At 41.1% G+C, this 19,566-nt stretch overlaps 1 protein-coding gene across 7 annotated transcripts in view; it reads right to left on the bottom strand.

Moving 5' to 3' along the window:
• Positions 1-19,566, bottom strand: part of AP2A2 (adaptor related protein complex 2 subunit alpha 2) — a 100,901-nt gene that overhangs the window by 80,196 nt on the left and 1,139 nt on the right. The gene's annotated exons all lie outside the window — the stretch shown is intronic.

The raw sequence follows: 19,566 nt of genomic DNA, 5'->3' as shown, positions 1-19,566 counted from the left end.
TTTCATTACTGTAGTATCCATTGATTCAGCATTTGCTTCACTGCCTAAGGAAACCATCCAGAAGTTGCAGGAGTGTTGCTGAGGCCGCACATCTTCAAAACACCTGAGAACAGTACCTGAGAGAACTAACACGAGTCAACTCAAGCTCCTCAGTCAGCAGAGGGGCAAACAGCATCCTTTACATTTTCAAATTAGTTATTTAACTGGATTTGGCAGTTTACCAGACTTAGGGCTTGGCTACACTTGAGAGATAGAGCGCATTAAAGCGGCCCCGGGTGCCCTAGCTCACTACCATCCACACTGGCAAGGCACGTAGAGCACTCTGACTCCACAGCTAGAGCGCTGCTGGTACTCCACCTCGGCAAGAAGATTAATGTTTGCTGCGTCTTGGCTGAAATGCCTGGGCGTCAGTGTGAACGAGGTGTTGCATTACTGCGCTCTGATCAGCCTCCGGAAACATCCCATAATCCCCTTAAGTCAAGTGGCCACTCTTGTCATTGTTTTTGAATTGCTGCAGAAATGTGGATATGCCCTTTGAAAGCTCCATTTCTGACAGACGGCTGCTTATCTGCTCTGAGACAAAGCAACCGTCCGTGTGGAATGCTGGGGGGGGGGGGGGGGGGGGTAGTGTCTGCTGCTGTCCGAACTTACAAGACAGCATGCTGACATGCTCAGCCCCCCCCAAAACCCACTCTCTCTCCCCCCATACACACAACACACTCCCTGTCAGTCACACTCCACCCCCAATTTGAAAAGCACATTGCAGTCACTTGCATGCTGGGACAGCTGCCCATAATGCACCACTCCCAATCCTGCTGTAAGTGCCGCAAATGTGGCCACGCCAGTGTGCTTGAAGCTGTCAGTATGGACAGACGCAGTGCTTTCCCTACTGTGCTCTCCGAATGCTGGTTTAACTGAAAGTGCTCTACATCTGCAAGTGTAGCCATGCCCTTAGAATTTAACAGTTTACAGCCTGCCACCCACCCTCCTTCATTATGTACAATGTGTTCAGTCTCCATCAACACACCTCGTTTCCCAAAGCTGCAGGGTAATTACAAAACCGATGAAGAACACAGGCAGTCAAAAACAATGCTTTTGAGAACGAAAATTATTGTAAGCTGATAAAAAATTAACAGTAAATAAGCCCACAATCAGATAAATATTATAATTCTCTAAAACAGCCTAATCTGAACTAGCTAGATTTACTAGAAACCAGTAGAGCAGAAGAGCATTTTGGAAAGATACAAGAGAGAGAGGAGTTAAAGACAAGAGATTAATTGATCCTTCTTGGTTTGTTCAGTTACAGGACATTTCAGATCTATGACATCAGCTTGGCAGAAACCAGGGTTCTGAGACCAAGTATTTAATATATTTTGATTGTTCATTATTCAATACTTACTAAATAAGTGAGCTGCTCCAGTAAGATAAGTTGCTGCCATTGCCAGACTAAGTAAATGCATGCATTTCATGGACAAATGCAAATTGCTCATGCTACATTTGATGCGCAAGGCACACACATGCAGGCTTTAATACAGATGTATCATTCTCAGCTGCACAAAGCCATTTGTTCTTATGATCTTTCCTTTGTTTTTCCAACTGGGTTTGGCTCATCTAGCTGCAAGGCATTTCAGGACCTTAAGAGTTAAGAATGTTTAAGGACAGCTCTTTTCCTTGCAATGCTTTCTTTAACCACCAAATTCAAGGAGGTATATCTTGTGCAGGGATGGCTCCAGCTACTGAATTTAATAAACTGGGCTGTAAAGCTGAACAGTGCAAGTCTCAACACCCAAATTTGGTTAGATATGGCATTAAATGCATCATATATAACAAAGTAAAAAGTAGATAAACTCCAGAGTATGGAAAGTAGAGTTCAGTGACCAGTAAAAAGAAAAGGAGTACTTGTGGCACCTTAGAGACTAACCAATTTATTTGAGCATAAGCTTTCGTGAGCTATAGCTCACTTCATCGGATGCATACTGTGGAACTGTAATAGTCTCAATTAGAGCTAATTACAGAAAGTTTTAGAGCATTTAAGAAGTAACAGAGGAACGTTCTGTGTGGTTTAAAAATGAGAACAAAGACCTTGATTAGGAACCCAAGATACTGCTCTCTGCAGTATACTATTCTAGGAGGCACGGGGAGTTTTTTTCCTAACCCTATGGGTTTTACTGGAACCAGTTTTCCCCTAATTAAGTACCCAGGCAACTTCCTCCATAGATATCTGCAGAGATGGAACCCTCCAAGGAGTTGCAACTTTAAGTACTCACTTAACCCTGACTTGGCAGCTCATTTTCTGCTAAGAGGAAGCTTACACAACCTAACAGCTATTATCCTGCAGTTCTCAAAGAGATGCACATTTTCCTTTCCTGAAGAGAAGGCTAAAAACACTGGGATTGAAGCCAGTACTTTATCTAAAAAAAAAACTGTCCATGTGCTGCAGATAGAGATTCTAATCCAAACTTGCTTGCTTTAATATTGTTGCTCAGAAGAAAGGGGTGCCAACAAGCAGCTTTGGCTTTGAATATACACTATATATGGTAAAGGCTTCATTAATCAAGATTAATGATTGAATCACACACACGGCCTATCTGGAGGCTGTTTTGCCATTTAGTTCTCCACAGATTAGGAAATAGCTTGTACAAACAAAGGCCTGGTCTACACTACGGGGTTAGGTCGAAATTAGCCGCGTTAGGTTAATTTAAAAATAACCGCGTTCACACAACCAACCCCGTTCCGTCGACCTAAAGGGCTCTTAAAATAGACTTCTGTACTCCTCCCCGACGAGGGGAGTAGTGCTAAAGTCGACCTTGCTGGGTCGAATTTGGGGTAGCGTGGATGCAAATCGACAGTATTGGCCTCCGGGAGCTATCCCAAAGTGCTCCATTGTGATCACTCTGCGCAGCACTTTCAACTCCGATGCACTAGCCAGGTATACAGGAAAAGCCCCAGGAACTTTTGAATTTCATTTCCTGTTTGGTCAGTGGGGCAAGCTCAGGAGCACAGGTGACCATGTAGTCCCAGAATCGCAAACGAGCTCCAGCATGGACCGAAAGGAAGACATTGGATCTGATTACTGTATGGGGAGAAGTATCTGTGCACGCAGAACTCTGATCCAAAAGAAGAAATGCAAATATATTTGCCAAAATCTCACAGGGCATGTTGGACAGAGGATACACCAGGGACACATAGCAGTGCCGCGTGAAAGTTAAGGAGCTCAGGCAAGCCTACCAAAAGACAAAGGAGGCAAACGGTCACTCCGGGTCAGAGCCCCATACATGCGCCTCTATGAACAGTTGCATGGCATTCTAGGGGGGGACCCTACCACTATCCCACCACTGTCCGTGGACCCCTGCAAGAGGGTAGTCTCATGCCGCACGGAGGAGGATTTTGTGGATGAGGAAGAGGAGAAGGATGAAGAGGAGGAGAATGCGCAACAGGCAAGTGGTGAATCCATTCTCCCCAGCAGCCAGGACCTTTTCATCACCTTGGAGCCAATATCCTCCCAAGGCGGGATCCCCGACCCTGAAGCCGGAGAAGGCACCTCTGGTGACTGCACATTTGTAACTACAGTACAGGGTTTAAAAGCAATAGTGTTCATGGACACCTGGTTGAAATAGGGGAATTTTTGTAAGGGAACAGTAAAAGGACATCTACCTGAATACTGCAGCCTCTCCTTTTAAATGTGAAGCCCAATCCAATTGCTTGCTCTGGGAAAGGGGGGTGCTGCAGTTTGAAAACATTCCGAAATGTTATGAAGGTGTAAGAAGCCAACCCAATTTTACTCTCCCTTTTTATCTCCCCCCAGGTGCAAATGTTTCTATGCTCCCCTTATCTCCCTCCCTGAGGTCATCACAGATTAGAAGGTGAAAAAAAGGCACTTGCGATGACATGTTTTCTGAGCTCATGCAGTCCTCCCGCATTGATAGGGCACAGCTTAATGCATGGAGGCATTCAGTGGCAGAGGCCAGGAAAGAATTAAGGGAGCGCAAAGAGCGGAGGCAGGAAGCGATGCTGAGGCTAATGGGGGAGCAAACAGATATGATGAAGCATCTGTTGGAGCCGCAGGAAAGCCAACAAGAGCACAGCCGCCACCCCCCCGCATCGTCTGTATAACCGCCTCCCCATGTTGCATAGCCTCCTCACCCAGACGTCCAAGAACGTGCAGGGGGGAGGAGGGGAGGCTACAGGCACCCAGCCAATCCAGCGGATGGCCCAAGCAAGAGAAGGCTGTCTTTCAAACCGACAGTTTGATTTTGAACGTGGCTACAATAAACAACGTGGCCTTGTCCTTCCCTCCTCCGACTCCCCACCCAGGCTACCTTGTCTGCTATCTCTTCTTTTTTTAAGAAATAAAGAAAGAATGCATGGTTGCAAAACAAGTGTTACTTTATTTCAAAGAGGGGAGGGTAGTTGGCTTACAGAGAATTAAAATCAACAAAGCAGGCAGGTTTACATAAAGGAAAAAACACACACACCTGTCACACCGAAGCCTGGACAGTCATGAAACTGGTTTTCAAAGCCTTTCTGATGCGCACCATCAAGACACCAGGCTACTTGCCTCAACCTCCCACCCTGCCATAAAGGTCTCCCCCTTACTCTCACGGATATTACGGAGCACACAGCAAGCAGCAATAACAATGGGACTGTTGGTTGCGCTGAGGTCTGACCTAGTCAGCAAACAGCGCCAGTGAGCTTTTAAACGTCCAAAGGCACATTCTACCACCATTCTGCACTTGCTCAGCCTATAGTTGAACTGCTCCTTACTACTGTCCAGGCTGCTTGTGTATGGCTTCATGAGCCATAGGAGCAAGGCGTAGGCTGCGTCCCCAAGGATAACTATAGGCATTTATAGCTATTACCAGCAGGAGAGTGGGATGGAAGGAGGTATTTTTTCATGCTTTGTGTATAAAAAGATCTTCTACACTTTCCACAGTATGCATCCGATGAAGTGAGCTGTAGCTCACGAAAGCTCATGCTCAAATAAATTGGTTAGTCTCTAAGGTGCCACAAGTATTCCTTTTCTTTTTGCGAATACAGACTAACACGGCTGTTACTCTGAAACCTGTCATTATGCAAGGCACTGCATTTAGCCGTATGGAGTGGAAATCAACTGCATAAAAAACTTGCACAGATACAGACAGACATCATCTTCCTTTCCAAATGCAAACAAACAGATGGACATCGTACCAAAAGGACTGAAGGTAAAAAATCCATTACAATCTACATACCACACAGACTATGCTGACAGCTTGTGCCACACGCTCTCAAAGAAACTGCGGAATCACCTGATCAACAGTTGCTGCAATTTTAATATAATTTTGTTGGAAATGGGTCAAGTTCAATATCACTTGAAAGTCCTTTCTCCCAAACACAATGGTACCAAACATGACAAACCTAGAACTGTTAATTATGCTTCTATACAGGGATGCATTGCTTACATAAAAGAAGATACTGATTTTGGTAATGCTAGGGAAGTTAGCCTTGACATGTAGGAATGAACACATTTATTCATCGAAGTCATCAGTGTCATCTCCATCTAGAGCACTGCTGCTAGACATGGTTCTCACCAATCCTTGTCTGCACTCCACACATCTGTGTATAAGGCAGGCTGCTGGCCAAACATCTGCAGGGTGGTGTGCATCTGGTCTTTGTTCACAAGCATTTGATTAGCTGAAGGACTGATACTGGACTGCATGGTATTTCACACATAACTGGTGTGCTCAGTCTATCTGCCAAGACCCCTCCATGCCAGATAGCGGAGGGTAGTTTTGGACATAATCATCCCAGAGCTATTCCATTGCTTGATAATTTGCCCTCTTGATAGCAGATATAAATTTTTCTCCTTTGTCTGATTCTTGGAAAATATCCATTAGTGTAGCTCTGCAAGTGTCACAATGTTAGTCTTCAAACAGTAAACTCAGTATATGCACACCTCCAGTGCATTTATGACCTCATCAGTGAGATCTCAGCCATTCTGAGTACCTTCAAAGCTAGGAGAGTGTCTTGGAGGCTGAATCAAATATCTTCCAGTAAGTTAATTTGGTCTCTACAACCAACCCTCCAGCAGTATCACATCCTGAAAGGGCCCAGAAACCTGGCAGCACAGTCATGGGTAAGGAATGGTGTCCCCAGACTTTGTTTGTCATATGATGGAGATGGATGGCAGGACAGAGATCACTAGATCATTACCTATTAGGTTCACTCCCTCTGGGGCACCTAGCATTGGCCACTGTCGGTAGACAGGATACTGGGCTGGATGGACCTTTGGTCTGACCCAGTATGGCCATTCTTATGTTCTTATATTCTTAGCTTTTAATGGTGCGAGTGATGGGAACACATCATCTCTGACAGAAACAGCAATTCTGTTCCCCAGCAGCAGGCACAAAAACAGAACCTTGCAGAAGTCTTGGATAGCATCTCACAGAAAGCACGACAACTTCTGTCACGTACAAAAGTCTAGCGTTTCATAGCACCTCTCTATGGCATTGATGGTATGCAAGATCATTTTAGTGTCAGCCTCCTCATGGGAGCTATGAAGAAACTACACAGAGTGCAAGGTAGCATCGTCTTTATGCCATGTGATGATGAAATTCCTCGAGCAATTCTTTTTTTCCTTCAAGTACATCGTTAACCCATCCTTTCTGCAATTACAAAACACCAGCTTCTTCATTTTGACACTAGAGGTGTTTGTAGAGTCAATGATTTTATACTGGACAGGTGCAATACCATGGAGTCTCTTCTTTCTGGTAAGATTTTTAATTGATTCCTTTACACATGTGTCCATAGGAGATGGACTTTGTCCTAGGTCCAGTATGTTCTTGGTAGCCTTATAATGAAAAGTTCAGCCAAATCTCAGCAGGTGTTAACAAAAAGAAAAGGAGTACTTGTGGCACCTTAGAGACTAACCAATTTATTTGAGCATGAGCTTTCGTGAGCTACAGCTCACTTCATCAGATGCTCTGAAACCAGGTGTTAACAGTTTCTGGTTTGTTAAGAACTTGCATCTCAGCCATACTATCTACGATTGCTATGCTGAAAGGCCTCTGCTAGCATAAGGTACTGACCATGTTGTCAGTAGGTGCTGGTTTAGGAAGACCATGCAGGATATGCATTAGTTTGCTTTTTGCTGGGCACATATGCAGTGTTCTGTCTTATTCAACATTTGTTCCTCTTCAATCCCATTCAAAGCACATAATTCTTAGCTCTTAGTACTTAGCCTCCACTTCAGCCATCCCCACCACTTTCCCATCCATTAGAGCCACGACAAGACAATTCAGAACTCTAGCAGAGTCCCACAATTTGCAGTAAAAATTTAAAAGAAAAGTCTGTATTTATTTCTATTGATTTTACCTGTTGACACAACACATTACATGCATTACTGCTGTAGCACTCAATATAATATGCAATGTCATATGCTTGGGCCTCTTTTGGGCTAACGTACCCACTTACGTCGTTCTCACTAAGTGTGACTGTGTCATACAAATTCTCACCCGTCGTGTTGAAACTGTGATTAATGGATGCTTCTGCACTTCCAGCTTACCCTAGAAGAAGCCGGTGTTCCTCTCAAAATGTGTGCCATGGAACATAGCATAAGACAAGTCTTGCGCACAGCTGGCACTTGTCCCAGCATCTTCAATTTTTTCCTAATACTTAATGTACTTCCTCTCCAACTTTGCCAAATTCAGTTTATGGGTGCACATAAGGTGCCACTGAGCGCTGTGTTTAACCAAGCCTCTGCAGCAGTACTCTCCAAGGATTTAGCTACTACTTGGTACTCTGTCTCCCCACTGATGCCTTAAAAATGATCAAGACCAAAGTAAAAACAAGGATTTTGTAATAAATTACTTAGGGATTGCAATTATGTTATGTAATGTATGTGCATACCATTTGCAGATGGATTTCACTAATTTCTGGCTGGGTGCTGACATCTTATCCAGTGCCTCATTACAACTCGTTTGGCATAACAAACAAAGTGATAATCAAAATCACTGATACACTTCCTTTTTGCCAATGATGGCAAATCAACTTGAAGCCCTCCTTCCATTTATAGTAATCTGTAATATTAAAAAAAAATTCACCAGGTATCATGTTGTAAGCATTAACTGGTAACTGTGCTGTCAGAGGAGGACCACAATTTAACTTGTGAGGGCTACATGTTTGACACACCTGTGTTAAAGTATAATTAAAAATATGTATATTTGAGAAAATGTGTAACATCTACATAATTGGTCTAGGTCTGTCTTGTTTGGTTCCCTTGTACTCATGGGAAAAAGGACTTTCGAATGATACACAACTCGGCCCATTTCCAATGAAATTATATTATCAAAATTTTCACCAACTAGAGGGCCGTGGGGGGAGAGAGAAGAGAGGAGGAGGGCAGCAGGTCCCCGCTGCCGCAGCACACTGCAGAATGACACCATTGAAATTATGATTCCACAGATTAAGAATTAAATGACCCCCCCCTTTCCTTTCTATCAATCTGCCCATAGAATTAGACACTCCCAGACTAATTCCATCTCATCTAAATACTCTGCTGACCAATTAATGTGATTTTTGGGTCAAAGGAAAGGCACTCAGAAGTATGATGCAGAATGGTCTAGTGAACCAAGCATAGGACTGAGAACAAGGAAGTCCTGAATTCCTGATCCCCACTGACAGTGGATGCAGGCTTTAAAAACTCCCCTGCAGTAACTCATTGATATCAGCATGGTTATTATACTAAGTTTTAGTATAATAAATACAAATTATTTTTACTCATTTCACCTGCCTTTAAATGGCAACTTTTCACTTTGATGGAAAGGTTCATGTAAATTTGTAGTTAAAGTACCTATTGTATGCTCTGCTGAACTGCTATTCTGAATAGCTCTGGCACCAATACACTGAAAACTATTCCTTTTAATCAGCAATGGAAGAACACTGATGCCAAAACTACAGTAAGGATTAGCTCTTCCCTACAGAGAATGTCATTAGCTTCATGAAGTATGATGCCAATTCCACCCTCCTCCTCTCCCTAATCTGACATGCAGCTGGTTATCTGGAACAGCAGGGTGAAGGGGTGGGGGAAGGGGGGAAAACAAACGGACTGCACAGACTTATAGCACCCCGTAGCAGCTGCCTGCCAGGTGCTTATCTTAGGACCTGAATCATTAGACTACATCCTGCCCTTGCAGGGAGTAAGCCTTGACCAAAAAAGTCCTCTTTTTCTGAACAGCCACAGGGCAGATCTTCCAAAGGCAAAATAGGTAGTTGGGCACCTCGTGCCTTTGAAAATCTTGCCCTGAGCAGGTAGAATTCATAGGTAGGGTAGTTACATAGTTGCTGATCGTGTTTAATGTAATAGATACTAGGATGATGGGCATTTTATATGTGCTATTACATGACAATGAATTTCTGACCAAAATAAGAGGAGTCCTTTCCCCTTTTTCTAACCTATTTTCCTCAAATGTGCTGCCAAATGTCTTCCACTTCATTTTTGGGTAACACTTCAGTGAACAGATGGGGACTAGCATGCTAACTTATTTAGATCAATAGAAAGCTCTCAGTTTTACATTGATCCATATTATTTCCAGTGAATTCCCAATAACCTCCAGTCTGCTTTTGTGACAGCCAGTGAAAGACAGCAAGAACTGAACTAAACATGAGTGACACAAAGATATCCATATATGAAAATTATTACCCACTTAATATTTCAGTGCAAGCTTATAAACAGAGTATTTGTTTTTACTCCTGAGTTAGTTGAAATGTCTACTGTTTTGGTACTTAGTGCATCATCACAAGTGAACTATGCCAAAATCTGGTCTATGTAACAGAATTCCTAGTTCCAGTGAGAATATAATGTTCCCACACCCACACCCAATACTTAAGTGTACAACTTTCCCAAAATCCAGATAAACCATTTATCACAAGAAGTTCAAATCTGGCTACTTTTAGGACATCTGAACCTCATCTGGTAAATTTAAGGAGACATTAATTCCTACTGCAAAAATTACAGCTTCAAGAAAAAAATACCCTGATGAAAATAGCCTAAAGCTTCTACTCTTGCACTTCTGCATTATTCACCAAAAAATTATTTCCCCCCCTCGCTAATCAGTAATTAAGTAGTCATATTTCTGAAGCAATGTGAACACATTCATAAGATTATGGCAACATCTCGAAGATCAATGCTATATTATTACACTATTCTAAAAAGATTTTACAGAATGCCAGCTGAACCTACGAAAAGTAGTCTGGCTTTGCCCATGTAGTCTCCTTATTCATCTGCAGTTTCTAAACTTGCTTATTTCAGAGGGATTTGGGGATGACAATAAGCATGCTCAGACATGATTGAAACAGAAGTTGATACAGCTAAACTGCACTTTCTCAGTGACAAGCCACAAAAGCCTCTGTTAACTTCGCCCAGATTTTGGTCCATCAGGCCTCATATTTCAAAGCTGGTAGATAATAACAGTTTATTAGCAACAAAGTTGGGGGGGACGGGGCAGAGGAGTCAGATATACATAGTAGGTCCATCAAACCCCTATAAATCCTTAGGCTTGTTATAAATTAGGTGCTGGTGATTCAGGCTCAAAGCTTGCTCTTAACATTGTTACCCTAATGAGTAAGCGTCCACCGAGAAACAAAATCTTCAGAATTCATGAGGAAAGGACAAAAGGAGGGTAAGATCATAACAGTTGAAGATTATTGTTCAGAAATACAAGTTATGTTTCAGATATCCTCTCCAGGTTAATTGCCCAAGGAGAATCGTTCAAGTTCTAGTTTTGCTGTTCCTAGTTAGTGCTGTTTGCAGCTCCAGCGCGAAATGAGCTTCAGTTAATTTTTACTGCTTCTGCTAGACCCCTAGACTGTGCAAAGTACTGTTATACTAAAAATTAAATCAGTAGTACTAGGAGAAGAAAGGGAAGCAGAGAACACATTAAAAGGAAAAAGGAGGAAAACTGAGTAAAAAGATAGACTGAGGAAGAGAGAAAAGCAAAAAAGTGATCTTTTACAAGTGCCTTAAATGATGTAGTCATTTAATAGACATTATATAGTATTAAAAAAACTGGGAAAGCTTTCAGATGGATTGTCTTCACTGCAAAGTTAACTTGAGTTGCAACTTAAGTGTTCATATTAACTAGAGTCCTGTTCACACAGAAGAACCTGCAGCTTCAGTGTGGTGGTGCTTTTAACGTGAATTGGCCAGCCTGTCAGGAGGCATAAGCTACAGCTCGAGTTAGCACAACTTGTCAGCTGCTAACACAAAACAGGTAGAACATTATTTTGCAGCGTGGCAACTCTCACTCGACCAATGTTACTCAAGTGTAAACCTAGGTTAACTCTGCAGTTGAAATATGGCCAAAGTCTCTCTTTTGTTAATTAAAGAACTACATGATCACTAAGGCCCTGTTCCTCCTATGCATGCTATTTCACAGGAAGGAGTGAAATCTCTTCAAGAGACTTACTAGTTTTACTCACCTCAATGAGTTCCTCTCTCTTTTTCCACCTAAGGAGTAGGTTGGTCCCAAACTGGCCAATCTCAAGAGTCCTGTGGGAAGCTTGTACCTCCACACTGTTCCCCACTGCCAGCTCCTTAAAAGCAGTTCTACCAATGACTTCCACTGACTGTGGTAGCCCCTGGGTCAGTACCACAAAGGATACACAGTGGGGTTGTGTCTTCTGCCAGAGGGAAAATTCAGTGTGCACTCCCCTAATCCAATCTACACTCTTCTGCTTCTCCTCCACATTGCACCCATTTTCCCATGTGCAAACCAGACACAGAGGAACACCATTCTCAAGGCACAGTAGGTATAAAAACAGTACCCTCGAGGGATTTGACACCTGTCCCATTTCAGCACACGGTAGGGGGAAAATGCATCTATGAAATTTGGTGGGGGACAGATAATCTAGGTTTGAAACTAAATGCTGGGGAGAAGTTTGAAAGAAAATGCCTGAAAAAAGACAGAAAAGTATGAGCAGCATCTGGAGACACAGGGAATAGCATCAGAAGATAAAAAGTATGCCTAAAAACAGGCTGTTGGCATTTTTTCTGCATTTTACATTAAGCAAAAAATTCAAGAGAAACTTGTTTAAAAATGTTCAGGGGAAGTCTCATGTTTCCTGTGTCTCTAGCAGCAGCTCTCACTTTCTTCTCTAGGTACATTCCATCAAGATGATACTTTATTTGGGTTGAGTTATCAGTGCGTACTTTAAAGAAGTGCAATGGCATATAGGTTTCCGTAGCAAAAATGGCTGTTAACGGTCTTCATTTTCAGGGTGGAGATTCGTAGTTAAAAAATAAAGTTATTTCATACCTCCATTTGGAAGAGTTGTGTTGCTGGGAGATAAGTAAGTGTCGTTAACCATACAGAGAAAGATTTAAGCATGAAGCCAGTCTTGCAATACTGCCCCCACTCCCCAGGAGTGCCTTTAAAATGCTAACAGCTATTTCTAAAGCATTGGCCTGTGCCGCCCCATGTTGCCGAAGCCCAATAGGTCTAAGACAGTAGGAAGAAATTTAACTCAAACTTAACTATTTTACCTACATTATTCAGATCAGTTAAGGTAAAACCCTCCAGCAGTTCTTCTCAGCACCACTATTCACCATTTACCATTAGCACCCTTACCAAACAGATAGAATGTTGCTTTTGCTGGAAAAACATGTGAGATCCAGTTGTCAAGATTAAGTACAGAAGCTGAAATGCTACTTTCTCCAATTGTGCCTCATTTCTGATAACTGAGCAACAGAATCAATGTACTACTGGAAGACAGAAACGCCTGCATCTCAGAGACCACTGTAGTAACAACAGGTTTCAGAGTAACAGCCGTGTTAGTCTGTATTCGCAAAAAGAAAAGGAGTACTTGTGGCACCTTAGAGACTAACCAATTTATTTGAGCATGAGCTTTCGTGAGCTACAGCTCACTTCATCGGATGCATACCGTGGAAACTGCAGCAAGTAGTAAACTGCAGCAGTAACAACAGCAAGCATTTGCAAAGATGGTTGAGGCAAGAGTACAGAGTGTTGCAACAACATATTAGAGTTGGAGCTTGTCAACACAGTGGGGTAAGGGGGAAGTGACTTCTCAACAGCACGAACATGCTGTGCATTAATTGGTCCACACAGACCTTACTGGAGCACACTACAGGTTCCCTAGTCTAGTCTATTGTAACACTGCTGTTTGAAACAATATTACATTAATGCGTGCTAGAGAACATCTATTGCACTCCAGTTGAGTCTACATGGACCAAGTAAAACACAGCTCATTAGTACACTTTAGAAATCACCCTCCCATACAGTGCATTACCCCACAGTGTAGACAAGCCCTTAAAACACCTTCAAAGTATTTGGATTCTGAAGAACTGCTACATTATCCCACAGTTCTGAAATCAGATGGGTTGATTTCCATTTGAACTGGAAATCTTGGTCTCCATGAAATGGTCCAAAACTTAGTAAAACACACATTTCAGAGGCCATGTGACCTAAAGCTGGATTTCTTAGATGTGACATAATTTGTTGTCTACTATTGTTAAACCTGTTAATGAAATGAAGATGTAGCACTATTCTATTCACAGCTTCTTACTCATTACCTTGCATCAGCTAAATCATAAGACCTACCACATCCAGAGTTAAAATAGATTCTGTAAGACCAATCAGACAAAGGGAGAGAGTAGAAGCATTTTAAAACATTTCTTGGGCAACATGTCTTGTAATGGTTTATTTTTTCCAAAGAAAACTTGAACTTCCATTTTCATTAGCAATCAAGAGGGGGCGAGGAATCACGGCTACAACCATACAAAAGATACCAATAGGTACACATATCCTCTTAAGAACCCTCCCCCGCTTTATAATGTAGAACAAAATCATCCTTATGTTTAACTTCTGTAGATGTTGTCACCAGAACACTGCCACTAAAATTTAAATCAAAACAAGAGTTAAGATTTAAAATTGCACTGTTAAACACATCTGCAGGGGACAAAGACAGTAAGACTGTGTCGATAACTTGCATAACTTGAGTTTCTGGTTTTACCATTTTGGGAAGAAAAACAGATGTAAATATTTATTTTTTTGGAGTGTTGTAACTTCTCATTTGATTCAAAGTCTGAATCTGGATAAGGTCACAATTTAAGCACATTTGATGGGATCATTTTATGTCAAGTTTAAAATTAAACTGACTGGCCAAATCAAGAGAGGAGCTAGGCATGCTCTATGTCAGGATTATATCAGAAGATTGCATTATGCCATGTTCTAGAAAGGGATGTCTTAGTTTTAAGGGCAGCAATTTACTTTGACAGAGATAAAGCTCATCTTATCACTCCAAAACTTAAGCAACAAATGACAATCATGAGATTAAACTGTTCCTGGATTTGTCGCTTGCAATCAATTCAGTAATCCTTAAAGCATCATTGCATCTATAAGACTTAGATCTTTTATTCCAATATATGCATTTTTTTTTACTATACAGAACTCAATACATTTAACCAGTAAATTTATTTTTCATTTCAATTATTAATTTAGAAAGCTCCACTGTGAGCAGCTTTGGTAATCTTAGGTTTAATATCCCATGAAAGTCTGAAATTCAGTTCAGACTCAGCTTCTTATTCCCCAGAATGTCATGGGGGGAAGGGGGGAGGAGAATCAAAATAATTCTGTACATCATGTTAATCACTTGTAAAGGATCATTAACTGTGTACTAGGAGCCCCTTCTCAAGTGTAGGGAGACATTTCGTAGTTTAATGGCCTCCCTTGCAAAACTACATTTGTACACTGACAGTGAACAATCATGCTGAAAACGGATCCTCTGGAAGTTAATTGTATAGAAAGGCTCTATTTTTCATGTGACACTTCCACATACATTGGTTTCCTGGGAGAAGATGGAGATCTTTGAATAGCCATGGTGGCCTCAAATCTGTTGCTAGGACGACAGGAGATTTAGCATCTCCTCTGAAGAGTAGGATACAGAACAAGTTAACAGAGGAGAAGTTTCCTCATTATGCAAGAACAATTGAATGACTCCAGATTACAGTAACTAAGGTGAAGATGGTAGGATACAGAAATATAAACTAATTGTGGCAAGATGCTCTTGTGGCCAAGGCACTAAACTGGGGCTCAGAAGACAAGTGCAATTCATAGCTATGCCACAGACTATGACCTTAGGGATTAAGCTGTGTCACGGTTTACCAAGTGAAAAACATAACTATTGTTTATTTTTTAAATAACTGGCCAGCCTACTCCAGTAAAAGGGCTGTAATGTTGCAAGAACTATTTTGATTTGATGTTGTGCACAGAACACATTTAACAGATATAGTAAACAAAGTTTTTAATTTAAACACTTAATAATTTCAGTGTTTTAGGCATTGTGAGTTTGCCTAGAATTAGCTTCTGAGAAGCTCAGTGCATTGATCTACATACCCATCGTTTATGTCTAGAAAATACTGAAGAGCAACCATTCAGAAAGCACCATCTATCCTGGGGGCTGAGTGAAGTAGGAGTCCTTTGGAAAAAATAGTAGGTGGCCACAACTAAATACTACCATAACGCATATCCATAAGGAGGTAAATTAAGGCTGCAGGCAACCTTAATTCTTTTCTAATCTTTAGTGCCTGATTTTGCTACCTCCATGTTTGTCTTAATGTGGTTTTCTGGTATACATTTCTTTAAAAATTTTAAGAAGCAAACTGAAAACACAAAATATCATATGGAATCATACTGACCCTTCCATAAGTCAATGGCAGGACTGGCACCTTTAGATCCATAGTACAAACCTGTACCGCTTGAGCTAATTAAGTAATTGGTAACACAAGCAGACTTCCATCCTTTGTGGACCAGCCTCTAAAGGGGTATGAGACACTGCTGGGGATGGGTTTCATGCTATTTGCTAACAGCATAGGAAGGCTGGGGCTCAGAATCAGGTTCTGGAGGAATACCCTCTAGGGATGGTTGCATACTGTTTGCCTATAGCCCATTCTCCCCACACAGGGCACCCCTTCTGCCTCTGGAGTTTATCCCATTCCATTCTAATTAGCCAGTTTCCTCATCCATGCTACCTAGGGGGGAGCACAGTGGCCCAAACAGCAAGAAATAGAAATTTTGTGCATGTGTTAACAGAAATTTTCAGAGGCTGATATAAAGTTTGAGTGGATTGCAGAGACAATAAATAGCATCTCTGAAGTCAGTGCCGATCCCCACCCCCAAGCATGAAGGTGCTAGGGTTTCTCAGAAATATTTTAAACATTTAATATTGGCAAAAAAATGTCCTTAAATTCATCAAGACTGCTTAGTTTTTTCCCCTCAAGTTTTCTCCAAAAGTCATCCTGCATGGAAAATTTCAACCTAAGCAGTTTAAATTTGACAAAGTTATAAGCAACTGAAAACAGTTCTTAAAATGCCTGTAGTTATAATTTGTTTTTGATTTCTAAAATACAGAAAAAGATAACATAAAAACATCCAGTATCTTATCTGGCTTGAGAGTCTGGCTTATTCTAATATAAATCCAAGGTCTGACGCTATTACAATGTGTAAGAGATATTCTTGATCTTTTTTAAATAGAGATTGTTTTCTTGAAACAAAGTGGGGAAAAGGTAGTCTGTAAGATATCTCCATGCAACTGGGGAATGCTGAAGGGGGCAATCACATCACTAACAGAAGACAAAATGAACTTTTTGCAATACCAAGGATTGAGCCCAAGAGAAAAAGGTTGGTGTATGGGGGAGAAGATGAAAAAGGTGCAAGAGCTGGAGTCTGAGGAGAAGTACTAAGAGTTAGTATCAGTAGCTCTACTAAGTTACCACATTACAATTTTGCATTGTTGGATGTATCTCACATTGTGTCTGAGAGCAGAAGCTAGCCCTAAAAGGGCTTCAGTGCCATTTTGTAACCTTAACAAATGACAACATTAAGAAAAAAAAAGCTCGATTTCAGTATAAGCAACCCGCTCTCCCACCTCCACCGCTGCCTTTGCTATTTAAAAGGTCTACCAACATTTTCAAAGTGGCGGCTCTGAAACTTAGGAATAAAGTCTAGAGCAGAAATTAATGATTACTGGAACTGTCTACAGTACTGGTGCACACAATAGGGGGCTTTTCCCTCTCTCCGGGCAAAAGAAAAAAAAAAAATCTAGGGATTGCATTAACTGCCTTCCAGAAAACAAGGCTGAACCTGAGTTTTGCTTTTTTCATAACATATTACAAGGCCACTTTTTTGCAGTCATATCCACAAAGACGAGGATTACAAGAAAAGAAAAAGTACGCAAAGCTGGAAAACCCCAGAGAGGTGAAGAACAAAGTCCACTATGTAAACATTACTGTAAAGGACAGCAATAAGTAATAAACAAGGTGGGTGAGGTTATATCTTTTATTGAATCAACTTCTATTTTATTCAACAGTGGTAGGTGCTATCTTAGAAATACTTAAAGTGATCATTACTGCTCTGCTTTAGTTGTCAAGGCATTCTTCATTTTATTTATGCACTTAATTCTATATTACATTTTGCTTACTAGTATCAAACAAAATAATACCAGGTTCTATATTATGAATTGAGGAAAACAATGTCTATCAGAGGCAGACAGTGGATATACTAGAGAAAAATGTGAGAGAAAGTCACGAGAGTCTTCATATAGGATCAGTGTTGCTGCTACGAATTAAATATAAACAATGAGCTCAATTATTTTCGTTTTATAGCAGCATCTGTATAGTAAGAAAAAACTTGTCTGAAGAATGAGAGGGTGAATATTTTATTGATTTTATTACAAAATTACATTTTGCCAACCTAGTTCATGCAGCAAATACAAGCAAGGCCTTTTTATTTCTCTTCAGCTGGATCCTTCTAAGGCTGATGACATTCAGATGTCTGCCTATTAGCATCCTAGCAGTGTCTTGGCACACTGAGCCTAGACTTGATTCACAATATTACTAGACACTTACACGTTTTAAGTTTCTCCAACTTATTACTATGTGATATATCCTCCAAATTCAAGTCCTTGTGCAAAACTAACAGGGCTAAATCAAGAGCCCAAATTAGCTTTTATGGAAAAACTGGTGTGACCATTAATTTTCTCTTGTATGTTTCATCTGTTCCGGGTTCCATTATCACCTGCCTGATTTTTCTCTTGGTCCATTAATTCAGCCCAAATAATAGGAACATGCTATGTGTTCTTAGAGTGTGAGCTAGCATAACCAATCTTTATGAAGAACAGAATAGCAGTACTCTTGGGCAACTGCCTGAAAACAATCGATGGTTGCAGTCACTACAGTATTAAGCATGATAGCAGTTATATTTCATGTTAAATGTCACTGAATTCCCAGAGTTTACATAGGACTCTGAATTTCACCAGGAAATCTGTAATATAGCTGGGCCCACCAAATGAAAAAAATAAGAAAATCTGCTTCTGGCTCATCTTAGATACCTCCCTCCTAGTTGCCTAACCATCCATTGCCACAGTATCTGAGTGCCCCACGGTCAATCCGTTTATCTATTTTCATAATACCCTGTAAGGTAGGGAAGTGCCGTTAACCCCATTTTAATGGAAATGGGAGCAGAGAGATTACATGATTTGCCCCATGTCACACAGGAAGTCTGTAGCAGAGATGGTAATTGAACCTGAATCTCCCAAGTCCCAGGCTAGTGCCCTAACCACTGGACCATCTTTCTTCTCCAGTTGCAGGCTAGAGATCCTTAATGTCACCACCATACAACAGGTTGCTTGTTGCCTTGTTTATATAATAGATACATCCAAAAATTACTTAAAGACCATGCTGCCCCCATTTCCATCCTTATCCACACTCCAGCTGAGTAATTTCTTCTACCTCTGCCTCCATTACCACTGCTTGCATTTTGTCTTCATCGTACAAAGTGTATGGGGTTTTTTTATACCGTGTCTAGGCAGGAAAACTGTATAATGCCAATCATCAATATGGAACACTAAGACAACCATTACCGCTCCAGAAATGAGCACCACCTTTTTAGTTATCAATTCCAAGAGTCCCAATCATCTTCAACTGCAAGCAAAAATTTAATTTCTTCCAGCCATGGAATTTTTATTTTGCGCAGTTCTGATTGTGAAAAATCATATTGCCTCTCATCTAGTCTGTATATATGTAGCACAAGCCACAATCCCTACATGTTTTGTATCCAAGCAAATTAGATATACTCAAAGAATGACAAATGGCTTCAATGATCCCATTAGTTCATCAGTATCATGGATGAATATTAAAGTAACACTGTTGGGTAATTTTTTATAAGAGTTTTACCTAAGTTAACACTTCAGTGTTAGTTTAGTTTATTTAACACATTGAAAGTCAGTGACATTTGATCAATGACTAATTTTGTGTTCAGGAGTTCTCATGAACTTGCAGTGTTTGGTTGGAAACATTTTAAGAAGAGTTATCATTGTGCTTAATATTAATCCAATTCCCAAGATCACACAAAGAACTCCAAGAATTCAGGCTTCTCTCTAGCATGCGCCCCTCCTCCTCTACCTTTTCCCTTTATCAGACACAGCAGAGTATGTGTGTTTGACTCTCTCTCTCTGACACATACAACCCCTCCCTTGCCATCACCCTCAGCCACACAGTTTTCTTTTCATTACTCTTTT

This window comes from Lepidochelys kempii, chromosome 6 (assembly GCF_965140285.1).
Source record: "Lepidochelys kempii isolate rLepKem1 chromosome 6, rLepKem1.hap1, whole genome shotgun sequence".
NCBI classification, from domain to species: Eukaryota; Metazoa; Chordata; order Testudines; family Cheloniidae; genus Lepidochelys; species Lepidochelys kempii.
The sequence above is the reverse complement of the archived record's forward strand: the minus strand, read 5'-3'. Positions and strand labels throughout refer to the sequence as shown.